The 20575-nt window shown below is 34.8% G+C and overlaps 1 pseudogene; it reads left to right on the forward strand.

Moving 5' to 3' along the window:
• The first annotated feature begins 349 nt into the window (after positions 1-349).
• Positions 350-17517, forward strand: LOC122293798 (annotated as a pseudogene).
• The last annotated feature ends 3058 nt before the right edge of the window (positions 17518-20575 follow it).

Here is a 20575-nt window from a genome sequence, read left to right on the forward strand (position 1 = left end):
TGGCAGCAGCACAGAAGCATTCATTACTGTTTGGTGAGCACATTTACTGCATGCCATTATAAATATTAATTTTCCATGTAAGGGACCAAATTATTTGTTATCAACCCATTTCACAAAACCTGGCTAGAGAATTCCCTACCCTACCTTCATCTTCTTCGTATTCTTTGTTGTCTCTCTCTTGCAGTTACCTCGTAAGTACTCATTAACCCCTGACCAATTTTGTTGTCAACCATATATGGCTACAGCCTGAGGACAACTTCATCCTTTATACTCTCAGTCTCTACCCTCTTCTGGTCTTGTTTATTTGAAAGTAAAGAAGTACTTTAGTTGTAAGTTAATCTGAAGTAGTATGGAACAACTAAAGGAGGTTGCTAGCAATGGTAGTGTAGAGGATCAAGAGATCAGGGGTATATTGAGATCAGGCAGAGATTATGAGAGGGGAATGTACTTGTTAGGGCAAGATCTGACTGGTGTGGTTCCAAACTTGGGGAATGGACATAGCAAGAGACTGCTTGATGGCTCAGTGGTTTTGCTGAGCTTGGCAGGATCAGGGCTATTATGGGTCATTTTGGTTCTGGCAAATCCACCCATCTTGATTCTCTCTCTCTCTCTCTCTCTCTCTCTCTCTCTCTCTCTCTCTCTCTCTCTCTCTCTCTCTCTCTCTCTCTCTCTCTCTCTCTCTCTCTCTCTCTCTCTCTCTCAGGACATAATTGTAATTTCATCTTTATTTTACTTTTGTAATATAGTTACCGTATAGCATTTTTATTCCTTTAATATTCAACTTGTATAAATAGGCTACTGTACATGGACTTTATACTTCAATATACATTTTTACACGTATTCTTTCTAGAAGCCTATTCTCCTTTTCATCTTCTTGCTCTGCTAGGGTTTCTGTTTTCTAAATGCATTCTACACTTTACATGGTATTAGACGTTTTATTTTCTTAACTCGTTTCCATTTTCCATGGCTCCTGCTGCTAAATCTATATTTGAGGATACAACCTCTCCTTATTTCCTTCATCCGAGTGACAATCCTAGTGTCCTTTTGGTCACTCAGCCTCTTCTTGGAGAAAACTATTACGCATGGTCTCGATCGATGTCCATGGCTCTTTCTTCGAAGAATAAGCTCGGATTTATTGATGGTTCTGTTCCTAAGCCTTTTGATCCGGCAGATTCTCATTTCAATCCGTGGCTTCAATGCAATAATATGGTGATATCTTGGCTTTTAAACTCTGTTTCTACTAAACTTTCTTCCAGTATCTTGTATAATGCGACTGCCTATGAGATTTTGTTAGATCTTAAGGAACGATTTTCTCAAAAAAATGGACCTCGCGTTTTTCATTTACAAAAATCAATTTCCTCTCTTATTCAGGGTTCTCTTTCGGTGAGTAACTATTTTACTCGTCTTAAGGGCCTTTGGGATGAACTTTCTCATTACAAGCCTATTCCTGCTTGTTCTTGTGGTGTTGTACCAACGTTGAACTCCTATGTTCAACAAGAACATATTTTACAGTTTTTGGTTAGACTGAATGAGTCTTTTGCACCTGCTTGTGCACAAATTTTACTAATGGAGCCTCTGCCTCCTCTGAATAAAGTGTTTTCTCTTGTTTTACAAAAGGAACAACAACGAGAGATTTTCTCTGTCTCTTTGCCTTCTGTTGATTCTCATGTATTTTCTTCTCATGTTGATAACACCAGATCTATTAAATCATTTTCAAGGAAGGATAGACTAGTATGTAAACATTGTGGAATTACTAGTCACTGATCAGCTTATAATTTTGTCTTCCAAGCGTAGAAGCTGTCAAAGTAATATAAGGGTAAATTCCAAAATCGAATTCATAGGGACAATGGGAATTAAGCAAACCTTTTATAATCATAAGATAAAATATTGACATTTATGGTGACAAGAAATTTTGAAAAGAAGAAAGTCTTGAACTAAAATGGGGACTATTTACTAAGGAAGTGTGGACTGAATTAAGAGTATGATTACTGGCTGTTTTGAAAGTTCAAGCTTGAATTAAACTGAAAATAAAGGTAAATCTATTATTCTAAAATTACCAAAACTAAGAGACTTAAAGAAAGTGTGTAGCAAATGAATTAAACTTGTAAGAAACAATTAAATACACTTGGGATACAATTTTCACCCACTGATTTGGCGATGGATTTACTTTTCTTTTCATCTTTTCTCAACCATGATCCCATTCCTAGAAGTTATGGTCAGATAACGTAGCAATAAACCATAATTCTTAGCATAATAAAACTACTTGACAGATTATATAACAATTATAAAATAGTGAAAGAAAGCCATCAAAGTCTTATTACTTGTTCAAGTATCAATTGTGCCTTTACATCTATAACTGATCTAAACCAAGAACAAAGAACTTCAATCCTTTTTTGATGTAAACTGAAATATCATCCAACAAGTTAATAATTGAAATCACATAACATTGAAGAAAATCTACCCCAAAATAGTCATAGGTTACTCATTGAATCTTAAGCCTAAAATCTAGCCTATCATCTCTAAATTAGTAAAATGTTCAAAAACGATGAACCCTAACATTTCAAATTGTTGTATGAAAATAAATATAGAAAAATAAATAAAACAAGCCGAATGAAATTAATCTGGAAACAGCTAAGAAAATAAAGCTGGGAAACGTTATGAAAATAGAATAAAACCAAGTCGCTGAATCCCTCCAAGATCTATAAAGAAACGAAACGTAAAGCCAAATTAAAATAAACCAGCTGAGAGAGCAAAAATCTAGAAACCCCTAGTCCGTAACGTAAAACTTAAAACTAAAGTAGGAAAAAAAATTAAATCCAAACCAACCAAGAGAGTCTATAAGGTCTGAACTAGGGGTACTACCCACACCATACGGTGCGGGGGTGGGGTTTTCCCATCCGTCCCCCGCCCTCGCTTCATTTTCATTTTAAATATGGACTACATTTTATTATATTTAAAAATTATTTCTAGGTCTAAAAGTGATAAAAAAAATATTTTTAGATCCAAATTGTAAATATAAATTTTGTAAATATGACTATAATTTAAAAATTATGTAATTTTTAAATTTGCTAGTGCATATTTTATATAAGTTATAGTGTAGTAGTTTTAAATTATATAGTTTTTAAATTTGCTAATGCATACCTTGTAAACAAGTCTAACAAATTGTAATATATATATATATAGTTATATATACACAATTTGTAAAATATAAAGATATATTTATATTTATATACATAAATATATATATATATTTGTGTTTATATATATAATATATATATATAGAGGGGGCGGGGTAGGGGAAATGTGGGGTGGGGTTGGGCCCTCCCTGCCCTTCGCCCCTGCTAGGGGGACTAGATGCGAGGCAGGGGCCTCCGCCCTCGCCCATGTGGGGGGTGTTGCCAGCCCCGCCATGCGGGGGCGGGGTTGCAAGGTGCGGGGCTCCACTGCCCACCCCTAGTCTGAACCCAAAAAAAAAAAAAAAAAAGCACTAAGAACTAAGAAGTAAAGGTGGTAACCGACAAAAAAACAAAGCTAAAAATGTAAAGCAAGAAGAAGAAAAAAATAATCACCAGCCAATTAAGGTCTATGTCTCCACAAAACTAAGAAAAGAAAAACATAAAAAAAATCCCAACGAGAGTGAGAGAGAGTTCCGTCTACCCCCTCCCGTAAGGTCTAGAACCCAAAACCGTAAAACTGGAAAAAACTCTCCCCTGCATGAGCCTCCCACCAGCGAATAAAACAAGAAAAAAAACCAATGAATAAAATCAAAATCCCCTTCTTTTGTTTTTGCATGATCCTTTGCATTTTGGGGTCCCGCTTGATCATGCTCTGCTCTTTGGGTGCTCTGCTCTTTGGGGTGCTGCCCCTTTTTGTTCTGATCTTCTGATTGGTTCCCATTAGATTGGTTTCCACCAAACCCATAATCAATTCCTCTATTTCCTCATAGGTCCCACATGCATATAAAACTGCCACCCCACTCTTTCTTTCCTTCCATAAATACCCTACAACATATAAACATGATATTATAGTTTAATTATTTCAAGGGCAAATATGAGACTTTGATGTGCAAAATATTAGCATCAATAAATTTTTCATTAAGTATTAAAATTTGATGCATAATTAAGTGTTCAACCCTTTTTTGATGTAATAAATCACTCACTAAAATAACTTAGTTATGCATTTCTAACACTTCATCAGTCACGTGATTGAAAAGTGTTTCAAGTTGCATGGATTCCCTCCGGCTACAAGCCAAAACTGAGGCAACAGTCCATGGCTCATACTACTGTCCATAGTGATAGTAAACCCTCGGCTGTTTCTCCTTTTTCATTGAGTAGGGCTCAGTATCAGTAGCTTTTGTCCATGCTCCATTCTCCTAAGTCTGTCGATCCAGCTACTTCTACTGTCAATACATTTGTTTCAAATAATTGTTCTGGTATTATTTTTACTTTCGATAATACTCATTTTTTTTTTCTGCTACTCAGTATATTCCTTCTGATTTTAATTCATGAATTTTAGATACTGGGGCCACTGATCATATGGTTCCCTCTATTGATTGTTTCACTTCTCCTGCTCGCTCTATTAATGCTTCTGTGAAGCTTCCTAATGGTCAATATGTACTTGCTACACATATTGGCTTTGTTTCTATCTCTAAGCATCTTGTTCTACATGATGCTCTATGTGTTCCAACTTTTCATTTCAAATTGATTTCTATTAGCAAGTTAACACAATCACTAACTTGTTCCTTCTTATTTTCCTCTGACATTTGTCTCATACAGGACTTGATTCGTTGGAGGCTGATTGGAGTGGGTAGATTGCATGGAAGTCTTTATATACTGCAATAGTCAAACCTTTCTAATTTTGTTTCTAATTCACATATTGCATGTTTACCTGAAACATCTTATACATCTGTTTGTTCAAATACCTCCAAATGCTCAAATTATGAGCTTTGGCTTAACAGACTTGGTCATCCTTCTCATTCGATGATGCTGTTTGTGCATAATTTTGTTTCTAAATTGATTGCTCCATGCCATCCTTGCATGATATGTCCTTTAGCTAAACAAAAAAAGTTATCATTTCCTAATAATGCTCATTTATCTGTTGCTCCATTTGACCTAGTTCACTGTGATGTTTGGAGCCCATATTTAGTGCCTACTATTGAAGGTTACAAATATTTTTTAACTATTGTTGATGATTCAACTCGTGCTACATGGCTTTATCTTTTTTAAACATAAATCTGAAGTGTCACATATCTTTACAATTTTTTACAAAATGATTAAAACACAATTTTCTTCAAAAATAAAATCAATTCGTATTGATCATGGCACATAATTTTCTTTTGATTCCTTTTTGCATTCTAAAGGCATATTGCATCAACATAGTTGTGTTGAAACCTCTCAACAGAATTTTGTTGTGAAGAGAAAGCATCAACATATCCTTAATGTGGCTAGAACGATGATGATTCAGTCTCATCTGCCTATTAATTTTTGGAGTGATGTTGTTTTAATAGCAACTTATCTCATTAATAGGCTTCCTACTCCTCTTTTAAACCAAAAATCTCCTTTTGAGCTTTTGTTTAACATTGTTCCTTCTTATGATCATCTCAGAACTTTTGGTTGCCTTATTTTGCTTCAACATTACAAAGATCTAGAACTAAGTTTGATCCTAAAGCTAGAACTTTTGTTTTTCTTGGCTATCCTTTTGGAATCAAAGGCTACAAAATTCTTGATTTAATAAAAAAGAAAAAATTTGAACTTTTATATCAAGAAAAGTTGTTTTTCATGAACATATTTTTCCTTTTATATCTTCACATAAATCTGAATTTTCTTCCATGCTCCCTGTTGATTATTCAACTTTAGATTCTTTAACTGTACCTTCAACTTTAGACTATTCCTTTTCTCCTACCTTACATCTCCACTTTGCTTCATCTTCTCCTCAAATTGATCCAATTGCTCAATCCCCTCTCATTTCAGTTTATGATCCTATACCTTCCACTTCAATTTCTGATTCTATGCCTTCTGATCTTCCTAGACGATCATCTAGAATCATAGAATCAGAAACGTACTTGATTACTTGTAGAATTTTCACTGTAACTCCTCTTCGACACACTCCACATCAAATCTTTCAACATTTTCCCTTTCATCAGCTTCTTCTTGTCCTTCAGTTTTTTCTCCTAAGTATGATATTCTCAATTTGTTTTATCTTATGCTAATCTTTCTTCTTCTCATAAATCCTTTATCATGTCCATTTCTGCCGATACTGAACCTGAGTTCTATCATCACGCTCTCAAGCACTCTCATTGGAGAGATGCCATGTCAGCTGAGATTTCAACCCTGGAACTTAATAATACTTGGACTATTACTTCTTTACCTCCTAGTAAGAAGCCTATTAGTTGCAAATGGGTTTTTAAGATTAAATACCGTGTTGATGGATCTATTGAGAGATATAAGGCAAGGCTGGCTGCCGAGGGTTATACCCAAACTGAAGGATTGGATTATTCTGAAACTTTTTCTCTTGTTGCTAAAATGGCAACTGTTAGATCTCTTTTGGCCATAGCTGCTGTGAAAGGTTGGCATATTACATAGCTTAATGTTAATAATGCTTTTTTGCATGGGGATTTACTTGAAGAAGTATATATGGTTTTGCTTCCTGGTTTTCATATTGAAAGGGGGTCCCAAGTTTGCAAGTCAAAAAAATCCCTCTATGGTTTGAAACAAGCCTCACGGTAGTATTTCTCCAAGTTTTCCAACTCTATCTTCAGCTTGGATTTTCAACAATCCAAGGTTGATTACTCTTTCTTTACTAAGACTGAAGGTTCATCCTTTATTGCCCTTCTTGTCTATGTTGATGATATTCTCATAGCTAGTAATGATGTGCAAGTTGTTGAGTCTTTAAAGTCCTTACTTAATGAGAAGTTTAAGCTTAAGGACCTTGGCAAACTCAAATATTTTCTTGGTTTGAAAGTGGCACGTTCTCCTGCTGGTATTTCATTATGTCAGAGAAAATATTCATTGGAAATTCTTCAAGATGATGGTCTTCTTGCTTCTAAACCTTTTACTTTTCCTATGGAATAGAATATTAAGTTGAGTAAAGATGTGAGAGACTTGTTGCCTGACCGTACAATTTATAGAAGGCTTGTAGGGCGCCTTCTTTACCTCACATTAACTCGGCCAGACTTATGTTATTCTGTCAATAGACTTAGTTAATATATGACTAAGCCTAGATAGCCTCATTTACAAGCTACCTACAGAATTTTACAATATGTCAAAGGCACTCCTGGACATAGTCTTTTCTTTCCAGCCGATAATACATTGTCTCTTAAGACTTTTGCTGATTTTGATTAGGCTTCTTGTCCTGACAGTAGACACTCTACAAGTGTTTATTGTGTTTTTCTTAAAAATTCTTTGGTTTCATGGAAAACCAAGAAACAGACAAATGTTTCTAGATCTTCTACCGAGGCTGAGTATCGATCAATGGCCTTTAATACTTGTGATATCATTTGGTTTCTAACATTATTATTTGATTTTGGTGTTTCACATTCTCATAGTGCTCAACTTTTTTGTGATAGTCGGGCTGCCTTACATATTGCTCCTAATCCAGTTTTCCATAAAAGAACAAAGTATATTGAGCTGGACTGCCATTTTATTCGGGAAAAAATACAAGCTAGTGTTATCAAGACCTTTCATTTGCCTTCTGAACATTAACTTGCTGATGTCTTAACCAAACCTCTTGGTTATCACCAATTTCATCATTTAGTTTCCAAGATGGGAATACATTCTATCTATTCTCCATCTTGAAGGGGGGTATCAGGACATAATTGTAATTTCATCTTTATTTTACTTCTGTAATATAGTTGTCGTATAACTTTTTTATTCCTTTAATGTTCAACTTGTATAAATAGGCTACTGTACATGGACTTTATACTTCAATGTACATTTTTACACATATTCTTTCTAGAAGCCTGTTCTCCTTTTCATCTTCTTGCTCTGCTATGATTTTTGTTTTCTAAGTGCATTCTACACTTTACATTCTCTCTCTCTCTCTCTCTCTCTCTCTCTCTCTCTCTCTCTCTCTCTCTCTCTCTCTCTCTCTCTCTCTCTCTCTCTCTCTCTCTCTCTCTCTCTCTCTCTCTCTCTCCTCGTGAACATCCATGCTCTTGCATGCACGCTGATTCTTTTATAGGTGTAAGCGAGAGCTTGCAGACTTGCTGATTCTTTTATAGGTGTAAGCAAGAGCATGCAGACTTGTAATCAGTTTTGTTTCAGGATCTAAACTTGATATGCATGCATGAAATGATGAAAGAGCTTCCATTCCTGCTCGAAAGTTAATCAAGAGGTGCTTGTTCAGTTGCTTTATGATAACAAAAACAAAACATATAGATAAAAAGAAAATAAAATGTTTAAGTGCATGTTGTTCTTCCAATGCTGAAACCAAAGAAAAACTTCAAGGAATATTATTAAAAAAATTATCACAGGGTCAAATCCCTCTTCCCAGGATCACTGCCTATATATAAATTAAAAGAGTAAACAAAAAATGCAAACGGAAAACAGAAATGAAAAAGGGAACTTCAATTTTCATGTTTCCATTACATTAATAGAAAATTGTTGCCTGAAAATAAATGCAACCGACCCAATTTATTTATATTTCATATTTTTTGTACCTTTTTCAGAAATATCAGCGGCTTTAGAGCATCCCATCCGAATACCAATAAAATTCTATATAATTTAATTCAAAATCACATTCCATCAAATTTATCCCTAAATTTTATTCATCTTCTAAAAACCTCCTACATCTGATTTCCTATCCCTATCTATATTCTATTAAATAATATTTCTTTATTCTTTTTTTATTACTTTTTTCTCTCACTTCCATTTACAATCTTAACTACTAACTCTTTTATCTTATTATCTTCTTTTCAAATATCACTTTCTACTAAATATTTATACGATTTTGACTATCCAATACGGTATTGTTTTTCAAACTAAAATTTGTATTATAAAAATAGTAATTTTTTTATTAATATGTACATTTTCTAACGTGATAGCCAATTTTTTTTATTTAGTACTTTTTATCAGTTTCTCTAATGATAATACCTAGCCACGTTTTGATGATAAAAATTTTTTGTCATTTCTGTAACGGTAATATTTTTTATCCTTTCTCTAACGATAACATTTTTTTGTCTTTTCTCTAACAGTAACTTTTTTTTTGTCTTCTCTCAAACGGTAACATTTTTTGTCCTATATGTAACGGTAACTTTTTCCTCTATAAATATGCATATTGCTAGCATTCACATTCTCACAAACTCAAGTCTCATTTGATCTATATAACCAAAATTCAATAGTCTCCCCTGATCTCCCACTTCCTTCATCAAATGGCTTGTACATTTTTTCGCAAATTGTTCACATACGTATCCTCTAAAAATGATAGCAATGTTGTTCTTAATGACAAGACCGATGGACAGTCATTGAGGCATCATGGCAATCACCAACGTCGTAAGTTTATTTAGCGTGATCATATTCAAGGGCACGAGCGCCTATTTCACGATTAATGAGATTTTGGATGAATCGTCCCCTATTTCTCCATATTCTAAATGAGGTAGAGTCTTACAAGCTGTAATTCATCCAAAGAAGATATAATACCTGAAGACTCGGTTTATATTCTATGTAAAAGATAATCACAACACTTAAAATGCTGGCATATGGGGTTACTAGAGATTTTATGGATGAATATATATGTATTGGTGAAAGCACTGCAATGAAGAGCCTCAAAAAATTCTCTGAGACAATAGTATGTTTTTTCGGATGAATATCTGCGGTCTCTAAATTCCAATGATATTGCCCGATTACTTACTGTTACTGAACAACGAGGATTCCCAGGAATGCTGGGAACCATTGACTGCATGCATTGGAAGTGGAAAAATTGTCCCACAGCCTAGAAAGGTATGTACTCCGGTCACATCTGTGAATCAACTATTATTTTAGAAGCAGTTGTTTCATATGATCTCTAGATATGACATGCATTTTTTGGTATGCCTGGTTCACATAACGATATTAATTGCTAGAGAGATCTTTTATTTTCACGGAATTTGCCCAAAGGCGTGCTCCTCCAGTCAATTACACAATTAATGGCAACGACTACACTATGAGGTATTATCTTGCGGACGGTATTTATCCCAAGTGGCAAACTTTTGTGAAGACGATTCCCTTACCATGAGGAAATAAGAAGAAAAATTTTGTGAAAGTATAAGAATCCGCAAGAAAAGATATCGAATATGCATTCAGGGTACTTTAACAACGATTTGCGATTATTTGTAGACCTTCCCGAATGTTCAAAGTGAAGGAACTAACAAATATAATGAAAGTATGTATTATTCTACAAAATATGATCATTGAAGACGAGCGTGATGATAGTGAGGATTAGAACATTGAGTATGATCAACTTGATGATGATCTCCCAAAACTGTCGCGCAATCATACAACTGAGCTTACGGACTTCATCCAGAGTCATCATCATATTTGAGACAGATCGACACATCATCAGCTCCAAGAAGATCTAATTGAACATCAATGGCTATTATATTCCCAACATTAGGCACGTCGCACTATAGTATAGTATTTCCTTCATATTATTTTTTACAATGTTTCAGTTAGTCTGCTTTGCATTTGTATTTCTTTCATGTTAGTAGTGACTATATTAATGGCAATCAAATTTCTGTTTGTATTTCCTTGAGTATAATAGTGACTATATTTGAGCTAATTTGTAATTGTTTCTGAAATTATAATGGTCAATTTCTTTGCACAAAAATATCAATTTACACCACAAAATTAAAATACAAAAGTTTAGTATTAATAATATACTAAACTATCATTGTCTGAAACATAATAAACAAAGAAATAAACTTTATACAAAAATACAAATCTGCTGCAGCATTGCGTCTTGCCATGATTTCCCTCTGCAGTTGCTAGAAATATAACCGCTGCATTTTTGACATGGCACGCACGTCCATCATTATAATGCCTTGATCTACTTCCTTTAACGCGAGCTATACTTTCTGCGCCTCCAATTTTAGTCTTTCTTTCTCTTGACGGATTTTATTTAGTTCTTTTTCCCGATCAATTACCATCTTCTTAGCCTCCAATCTCAGTCTTTCATTCTCAAGACATTATTTTTTTTCCTCTTTTTCCTTGTCATACTCCATCTTCTCGGCTTTAAGGCGATAAAACTCTTTCTCCCAAGCATGTGACTCCTCTAAAAGAGTATACTTCATCTTCTTGAATTGGAAATTTTCCTCTGCTTGCCTGCCTTGGGCCTTTCGTTTTCCTTTCTTAACTTTCCTTCCCATTGGTCAGTCCAATTCGATCACTTCATTCTCCATCACATTATCTACCTCAAAATCAAAAACTGAATCAATCGTAGTGCTAGAACATCGAGTTGGGGTTGGGGATAGGGACATCGTCTTCCTTCGCTTTGGATCCTCCTTTGTGACGTGCCAAATCCACTTAGGTTGGTCCTTCAACAGGTGCTAACAATTCTCAAACTGGAAGGAGCATTTCTCTAACAGTTGGTACATAACCTTGGCCTTGTCAAACTTGCATATAAACAAAAAAATCCATGTTAAACCAATGTAGGAAAAAATAAATTATTTATAAAACAAATAAGAGTATGAAAATTCTACCTTGTCTTGCTCGGTCATGCCACTTTGAATTAACCTTTCAACCTGGGCTAGTTTCGTACAAAATTTGTTTGTCTCCTTTTGAATAATTGACCACCGATGTATTAAAAATTTATTATCCGTTCATTTGTGGTTTAATTAAATTGTTGGAAGTACTCAAATATTTTTTTCCAAAGTTGTGAGTGTTTTTTATCTGTTCCCTGAACCGCATCAAGGCTACAATTCAGCCATATAGAGACAAGTAACTTATATTCTTCGAGGATGAAGTTCACACCCCTGACTGATTTCCTAATGCCGATAGGCTTGTTAGGGGGTAGGGGTAGAGAGTCATTAAGAGTCATAGGAGATGTTCCATTTTGTCCACCGTAAGTGGGGTCGAGTTGAGGATCTTGACTAAGGAGGTTGGTAAAGTACACATATCTGAAGTCTTGTGAATCAATTTCTAAAAAAGTATTGAAATGTTAGACACGTCACTTTAAAGTTTGGGGTTTAGTCAGGGTTGTTGGCTCAGAAGTTGGTGACATCTTGGAAATTTGGCCAACCCACTCATGGCTACAACAACCTGTTGCCAGTGCTTGTTGGACGTCCGGGTTATCTAGCCATTAAGGAAATGATCATAATCTTTCTGTATCTCCACATGCAGTTATCATCATCACAGCCAAGGGGATTTAGTTTACACATTATTTCTCTATCATAACATAATACAAAACAACAACCAAACAGCATGCAAATCACAATAATGCTAAATAAGAGCATCCTCATCCGATTTATTAATATATCGAATATATTAATAAATAAAAGGGCTCAGAATGATGTAAATATTGACAGCATACGTAAGCAAGGAGCCCAACATCGAATGGTTGCAAAATCGCACCCGAACCCTGATTGTCGTTTGTGGAAAGCTGTTGTGGAAAGTACCACAAACTGCAATATGGTCATCCGGATAAGGATTACCCCGCCATATCGATGGGGCCCCATTAACACTTGTGACTTAACTCGCACTATAACACCATTATCACGGCCTAATAACAACCCCCTCTCCTGAGAGATACGCAACACTGCAAAGGACCCAACACCAAACAAAAAAAAACTAGAACATCAAATGAACTGTAGAAAAGCACTATATTACCAGGACAGTTACAATATTCCAATAACTAAGCATATAGAAAATGAGCATGTTATTGGCACACCATTAAAAAAACCATCCATTCATACACGTGAATAAATAAAATTATTACCCTAACAAAAGCAACCAAAGCTCAAAGATTGAGTCAATTAATAACAGTCCAAGAAATATATGAAAAGGAAGGCAACCGGAGTACAAAGAAGAGTGGAAAATGTGAGAATAGAGTAAATATATAACATAGCCAGCTATTATGAATTCCTCTCCCCGTTTCACAAACATACAAAATGTGAGAACATGAAGAATGGATATAGAAGACAAAAAAAACACACAAGAGAATCATCACCAAAAAGTTTTTTTAAATAAATTACTTATTTAACATCCATTCTTGCATTTCTAACAAGGGTTAATAAAAGTATTTCATGAAATATGATAAAAAAAAAAAAAAAAAAAACATTCACAGCAGATATTCATTGATTGAAATAAAAGGATAAAGCATCAAATGGAAACTTAATAAAGAATTAACCCATTCAAATCTCAGAAAAGCAAAAAAATTTAAAGCTCTAGAAAGTAGTTGTAAAGAAATTCATTGTCAAACAAAATCATTGTTGGTAAGAACAGTTGCATAAAGGTTTGCATGTCATATTCTATGTAATATTTTTATGTAGCTTCTTATAGCTCTAGTTAGAAATTGAAAGGTTGTCATGTGGACTTAGCAGCAAATCTATCAAGGGTTAAAGAATACAAATCTATAAAAGTGGAAGGATAAGTGAAAAGGATATGCAAAACCAGCTGTTTAAAGCATGTTTTGAGTTTACTTGAAGCCAAACTTTGGAAATTATGATAAGACTTTAGTTTATCAAGAGTCTTCTAATACATGGTCCAATCTTGTTATTTTATTTTATTTTTTACATTTGCATATCAAATAGCATTAATTCCTCTCAAATTGTAGCTTTTATCCAATCTATTGTTTATCAACCAATAGATTATCTGTCTAGATGTTTCCAGGAGCTTTAATTACTCATTTGGTGGAGAAAATAAGCATGGTATCAAACATTAAACTTCAAATTAGGGTCCAATTTATACGAAGTAGAAGTTCATATGTATAAGTGAGACTGGAATGGTAGTTTGAGAGATATAAACCTAAAATCATGCCATGTGAGACATATATTTATATTTGCAAAAAGGCTATACCAACTATTATAATATAGAGTTGTGTGCAGGGAAACTCCACTCGCTAATTATATTCCCAATAGGAGTCGGAAAGCCCAAGAACTAATTTTTTAAACACAAGTTCTTAGTAACAAACGAGAGCAAGAGAGAAAATGACAAGAGCCTACAAAATACAGGGAAGACGATGGAACCCCTTTTCCTTTCCAATACCAACTAAGAAAACTACAATGGCAAAAAGAACTGAAAGCTCGCACATTTAATGGCAACTAAGAGCTACCTATTTTTAAACAACTAACTATAATCTAAGAGTTACCATAAGCACCATGGCCAGTAAACAAAATATCCAGTGAATTGCACTCAACTAAATCAACTTTTCTTGAGATTGATGCAAGAAGTAGTTGGCTAAAAATCAAAAAATACATGCTTGTTTGGTAGATTTAAAGGAAATAGAAATATTGAAGATGACAAACCTAAGAATTAACAGCTTAATTAAAGAATATCAAAAGTAATATTCAGAACAAAATCCCAACAAATGTGAATTGAAACATAATTTTTAATGTTGAGTCAAAAAAAGTTTGGTGATTATCTTGTTAAAAAACAATATTTTTGGGATTAAACAACAAGAGTCAAAAGTCCTACATTTCTCCTTATTAGGCATACAAATTACAGAGCTTGCCAGTGAAGACCATGGCTCCATTTCAATGAGAGGGGTTCCTTAAATAAGGCTCTCCCCAACATAATCAATGGAAAGTTAATAAAGAATCCACCCATTCAATTATATACAACCAAGAACCACATCAACACTAAAACTTGCTACCAAAGAAAATTGGATGTGAAGAATCTAGAATGTTTAGAATTGGGACCTGCACTATAACACTCAACACAGCCAAAAATTGTAAAAGAACTCAAAATCCACCAAATTCTCCTCAAAACCAAAAACCCAACACACCAAATCCTCAAAAAGCCACAATCACAACCCTCTCTTTTCTCTTCTCACTCAATGAACGGATCAATAAAGAAAAAGGGTAAAACATGAGAGACAAATTAAAAAAAAAAAAAATCCGTGAGAAAGAATCTCAACTTTCTCGGTAGCCAAACGGTCTTAGTGAAGATGAAAGAGCCAAAGAAATTCGTACCCAAAGAGAGAGCTGATGCAGAGAGAGAGAGTTGTAGGCAAAGGTCTCTCACAGAGTTGAGGGCGGAGAGAAACAGAGGAGAGAGAAAGGAAAAAAATAGAAGAAAAAGAGTAAAGAGAGAAAGTAACGATGGAAATTTTCACTTACAAGAATTACCGATGGAGAGCTGCAATCTATGGTGGAGTGTTGCGATGGAGGGGCCAACCTTTTACCCTATCAAGAGAGAAGAAGATGGGGGATGGAAGGGGACTTCACTAGGGCCAAGGAACAATGGGGATGTACAGTCGTTCCCCAAATATGGGGAACTTCTATACAGACCGTAAAACATTTTCGTAAAATAGGGATTGGGATGTGGAGGAGTTTTTGGCCAAAACCCTAAAATAGTCCTTAAAATATATGGATAAGTCTGATATACAAACTCCATTGTGGATGCTCTTAGATATCTCATTTTGCTGAAAAAGGAAAAGACTGCTTCTTCTTCTTCTTCTTCTTTTTCTTTTTATTTATTTTTTTTACATTTGAGAAATGGAGGTTTTGAACTCCAGACCCTCCATTTTAGAAATTGGGGGTAATGTCAATCAGGCCATATGCTTAAAAAGAAAAAGCTTCTTCTTTTTATGTAGGCAGTAATAAGTCAAATTATAAATACTGTCTTGAGAACAGTTTGTCATCTTCAATTACACTGTTCATATACATTAATTATTTTCATTTAAATTTTAAGTAATTTAACAAGTTAACTATTTAAAGAAAAAATTACTTAAAAATGACTATCAAAATAAGAAGAACTCTTCTAGAAAGTTGCTTTTGATTGATTCTTAGATACGTACGTAGTTGATTGCAGTCTTGATTGTTGTTGTTATATTAATATATTGTAATCTAAAATTAGTTAATGAGCCTTGAGCTTTTGCAGGCACGCTGTCAGGAAATGTTGTCATGGCTGAAAATGTTCTCCTCAATGGGAAGAAAAAGAGACTAGACTATGGTGTTCTTGTAAGTCATTTTAAATCAGAATTATTGCCTTTGGCCCAAGTTTCAAGCATCGAGACCTTTGGCTCCCTTTCATTTTCCTTCTCGAGAGGGGTGTTCTATGAGAGGCAAATTATCCCTCTATTATGCATATTTAGTGTAGAAAATGTAATGAAGTTTTTAATAAACTTATTAAATTGCTAATATTATATAACTGATTAAATTAATCATTCTTATTTAAATTTAATGGTGTCTACTAGGTTTCCTAACATATCTTCTTTGATTTTCTCAACCCATGTCTTTTTAATTTTGTAATAAAATTATAAAAAAGAAGTAAAAGAGCCTATCATTTATTACTCTTGATAGCAATTTTAAGTAAGATTGTTATATTTCCCTATCATTAACATAGAAATAAATGATTGCCAGGAAACTGAAAAGATCAGTGTACTTAACCAAAATTTGAAGTTTTTTCTAGTATTGCAAGTACAGTTTTAAGGTGTACAAACTTCACGCTTTTATTTTGAAAAAAGTGAAGTTCATTATTAAAAAATAATTTTTTCATGAGAGTTCAAGATTTATTTAATTTTTTTAAAATGAATATGCGGGACTTGCATAACTTAAGATTGTAAATATTGTTATTATTATTATTATTATTATTATTATTATATATAAAAGGAGGACTAAGCACCCCAAAACTTGAAGATCAATATGTTAAACATCGACACTCATATAATATAATGCATTCTGTATTTTTATCTATAAAAGAATGCATGCTAACTTAGTTATATATAATATAATATATATCTCATTTAATAAACAGTTAATCATGTGCATCATGTAAGCACTTTTCTAGCATATAACAAATATGAAGGCCACTTCTTAATTTGACCAATTTACTTTAAAATTTTGTTCCTTTTCCCCTTTTTCCCCCTTAAAATTTCAGGCTTATGTGACCCAAGAGGATATAATGTTGTTACAGTGAGAGAAACCTTAAAATACTCAGCCCATCTGAGGCTTCCGACTTCCATGACCAAAGAAGAGGTTAATGGCATTGTAGAGGGAACAATAGTAGAAATGGATCTCCAAGATTGTGCAGACAGACTAATTGGAAACTGGCATTTAAGAGGTATAATTGGATGGGAGAAAAAGAGACTAAGCATTGCCATTCAAATCCTCATAGGGCCATGCCTTTGTTCCTTGATGAACCAACCAGTGGCCTTGACAGTGCCTCAGCTTTCTTTGTTGTTCAAACTCTTAGAAGAATTGCTCATGATGGCAAAATTGTTATCTCTTCCATTCATCAGCCAAGTAGTGAGGTTTTTGCACTCTTTGATGATCTTTTTCTTCTTTTTGGTGGCCAAACAGTATATTTTGGAGCAGTAAAGTTGGCCATTGAGGTATACTATCATTCCTATGAGTTTGCTTGCCTCTTCACTATTTTTGCTGTGTGAAAATATATATATATATATATATATATGTAATCCTATATATAAATTAAAAGGTACTCGTTTACATGATTTTACAGTTCTTTGTAACATAATTAAAGATAAATGCAGCAATCAATATTCTCTAAATATACTTGAATTGAATTGTTTTTAAGTAAATAGTACAAGGAGTCTCGGCTGCCTTTTATAGGTATATTTACAATGTTAATCATTAAGGATAAAAAGGTAAAATGAAAAGAAAGTTTGTTACAACATATTTTATATCAAAGAAAAATGTAGAATCTTCTAGGCTTGCTAAGGTGGATCAGGAGGTTTTGGCAACTTGACTCTTGTGCAGATTTTAAGGAGTCTCGGCTGCCTTTTATAGGCATATTTACAATGCTAATCATTAAGGATGAAAAGGTAAAATGAAAAGAAAGTTTGTTACAACATATTTTATATCAGAGAAAAAGGTAGAATCTTCTAGGCTTGCTAAGGTGGATTAGGAGGTTTTGGCAGCTTAACACTTGTGCAGATTTTATCTTGCTGAGTAAGGTTGATATGCCCCCTCGAATTGATCGGGGTGTCAAGCACAGTCAAACTCGTCCTTAGTGAAGAAAATTTATCAGACACGAAAGGTTTGGTAAAAATGTCTGCTAGTTGATCTTTGCCACTGCAGAAATTTAACTTGAAGCATCTAAGCTGCCACTCTTTCTTTAACAAAGTGAAAATCAATATCCATATGCTTTGTCCAAGAATGATAAATAGGATTAGCCGTGAGATAGATAGCACCTAAATTGTCACACCATAAAACAGGAGGCTGAAATAATGAGAAACCAAGTTCTTTTAATAGAGTTTGTAACCAAATGAGTTCAGCAGTAGTATTGGCCACAGATTTGTACTCTGCTTTAGTGCTGGAACGAGCCACATTGTGCTGTTTCTTGGAGCTCCAACAAATTAAGTGATTACCCAAAAATATACAATATCCTCCGGTTGATCGTCTATTATTGGGACAGCCTTCCTAATCAGCATCAGAATATGCATGAAGAATAGAACCAGACTTATTTGAAAAAAAATAAGCCATGATTAATGGTTAACTTTCGATATCTAAGGATTCTTTTGATTGCTGTCCAGTGAGATGCTTTCGGTTCATGCATAAATTGATAGATTCTATTTACAGCAAAAGAAACATCTAGCCTTGTTAAAGATAAGTACTGCAGGCTACCAACAATACTCCTAAAAAGAGTTACATCTTCAAAAGATGGTGAACCGAACTTAGAAAGTTTAGTGGAGGCTGACATTGGAGAGGATATAGGGTTGGCAGTAAGCATATTGGTTTTTTTAAGTAAATCTGAGATGTACTTCCTTTGGGTTAGAAGGAGACCATTGTTGAGATAGTCAAGTTCTAACCTAGGAAAATAGGATAATTGACCAAGATCAGTGACAAGAAATGCTTTACTCAAAGAATCAAGAAAACAACCAACAGCAGAATCAGAGGATGGTGTGATGACCATGTCATCAACATACACAAGAACAAAGATAGAGAAGTCACTTTTGTGTAAAATAAATAGAGAGGGGTCCCCTTGAGATGCAACAAATCCATAACTCAAAAGCCAAGCACTTAATTATGAGAATCAAGCTTGAGGAGCTTGTTTAAGGCCATAAATGGCCTTATTCAATGTACAGACAAAGTCAGGGCATAGAGGATCAATAAATCCTTCTTGTTGTTGTTGCATGAAAACAGTTTCAATAAGCTTTCCATGAAGAAAAGCATTTTTATATCAATTTGTCTCAAAGACCAGCCTTTAGAAACAGCAAGAGAAAGTTTCAATCTAATGGTTGAGGGTTTTACCACAAGACTGAATGTTTCAGTGTAGTCAAGACTAATCTGTTGATGAAACCCTTTGGCTACAAGCCTCGCCTTCCATCTCTTAATGGAGCAATCGGCTCTTAGTTTAGTTCGAAACACCCACCTGCAACCAAAAATATTAGAGACAAAGAAAGATGGGACAAGGGTCCATGTGTTGGTGTTAACTAGGGCTTCAAATTCTTTGGTCATGGCAGTTTGCCAATCGGGATATTTGGAAGCAACGATATAGGATGAGGGATTGTAGGGAACAGTTGCAGAGGAGAGATAATAGTTGCAATTTGGGTAGGGAATAGTGCCATCGGTTGAAATCCGTGGTCTGGAAAAGTTGGTATGCAAGCGGGTTATGATGGGAGAGTGTGGTGGAACAAAGGGAGAGGGTAGCCGCTCATGGTGATTTGGGTTGGAAGGGATAGATTGTGAGGAGTTAGGGTTTTCAGAATTGGGAATCGAGGAGCAAGAAGATGTATTGGGGTTGGGCTGAGAGGTAGGAATTTGAGAGAGAGGGGTTGAGTGAGGTTGGGTTGTTAGGTTAGATGTGGGCTGAGAAGATTCAAGAGTTGGGTAAGATAAGGGGGAATCTGTGGGCTGTGATGTAGTGGGCCTGAGTAGAGATGGTGGGCCAAGAATTGAGGGTTGAAATAATGGAAGAGAGGTGAGTTTTGGATTGTGCTGAGGGGGTGATGGGTTAGGATTGTGTTTGTAAGGGAAGTGATTTTCATTGAAGGTAACATCCCTAGAAATATAAAGTCTATTATTTTTTTGATCAGGACATTTATACCCCTTATGAGAAGGACTATACCCGAGAAAAAGACAAGAGGTGGAACGAAATTGTAACTTTTGACGATTGTAGGGATGAAGATTAGGGAGACATTCACACGCAAACACTTTTAAAAAAGAGTAATCAAGATGTTTGTGATAGACCATAAAGTATGAAGATTTGTTTTGCAATGTGGGTGTGGGAAGGAGATTGATAAGATAGGTGGCAATTTCAAAATCGTCATCCCAAAAAGAAAGAGGTAGAGAGGCATGAGCTAAGAGTGTGAGACCAGTTTCGACAATGTGCCGATATTTTCTTTCAACGAGATAGTTTTGTTAATGCTTGTGTGGACAAGAGAAGCAATGAATTATGCCAATATTTTTGCAAAGATTGCTTAATGGACGGAATTATCCTCCGGTGTCAGTTTGGATGGAGATAATTTTAGTGTTAAAAAATCT

The sequence above is a fragment of the Carya illinoinensis genome, chromosome 14, assembly GCF_018687715.1.
Source record: "Carya illinoinensis cultivar Pawnee chromosome 14, C.illinoinensisPawnee_v1, whole genome shotgun sequence".
Taxonomy (NCBI): Eukaryota; Viridiplantae; Streptophyta; class Magnoliopsida; order Fagales; family Juglandaceae; genus Carya; species Carya illinoinensis.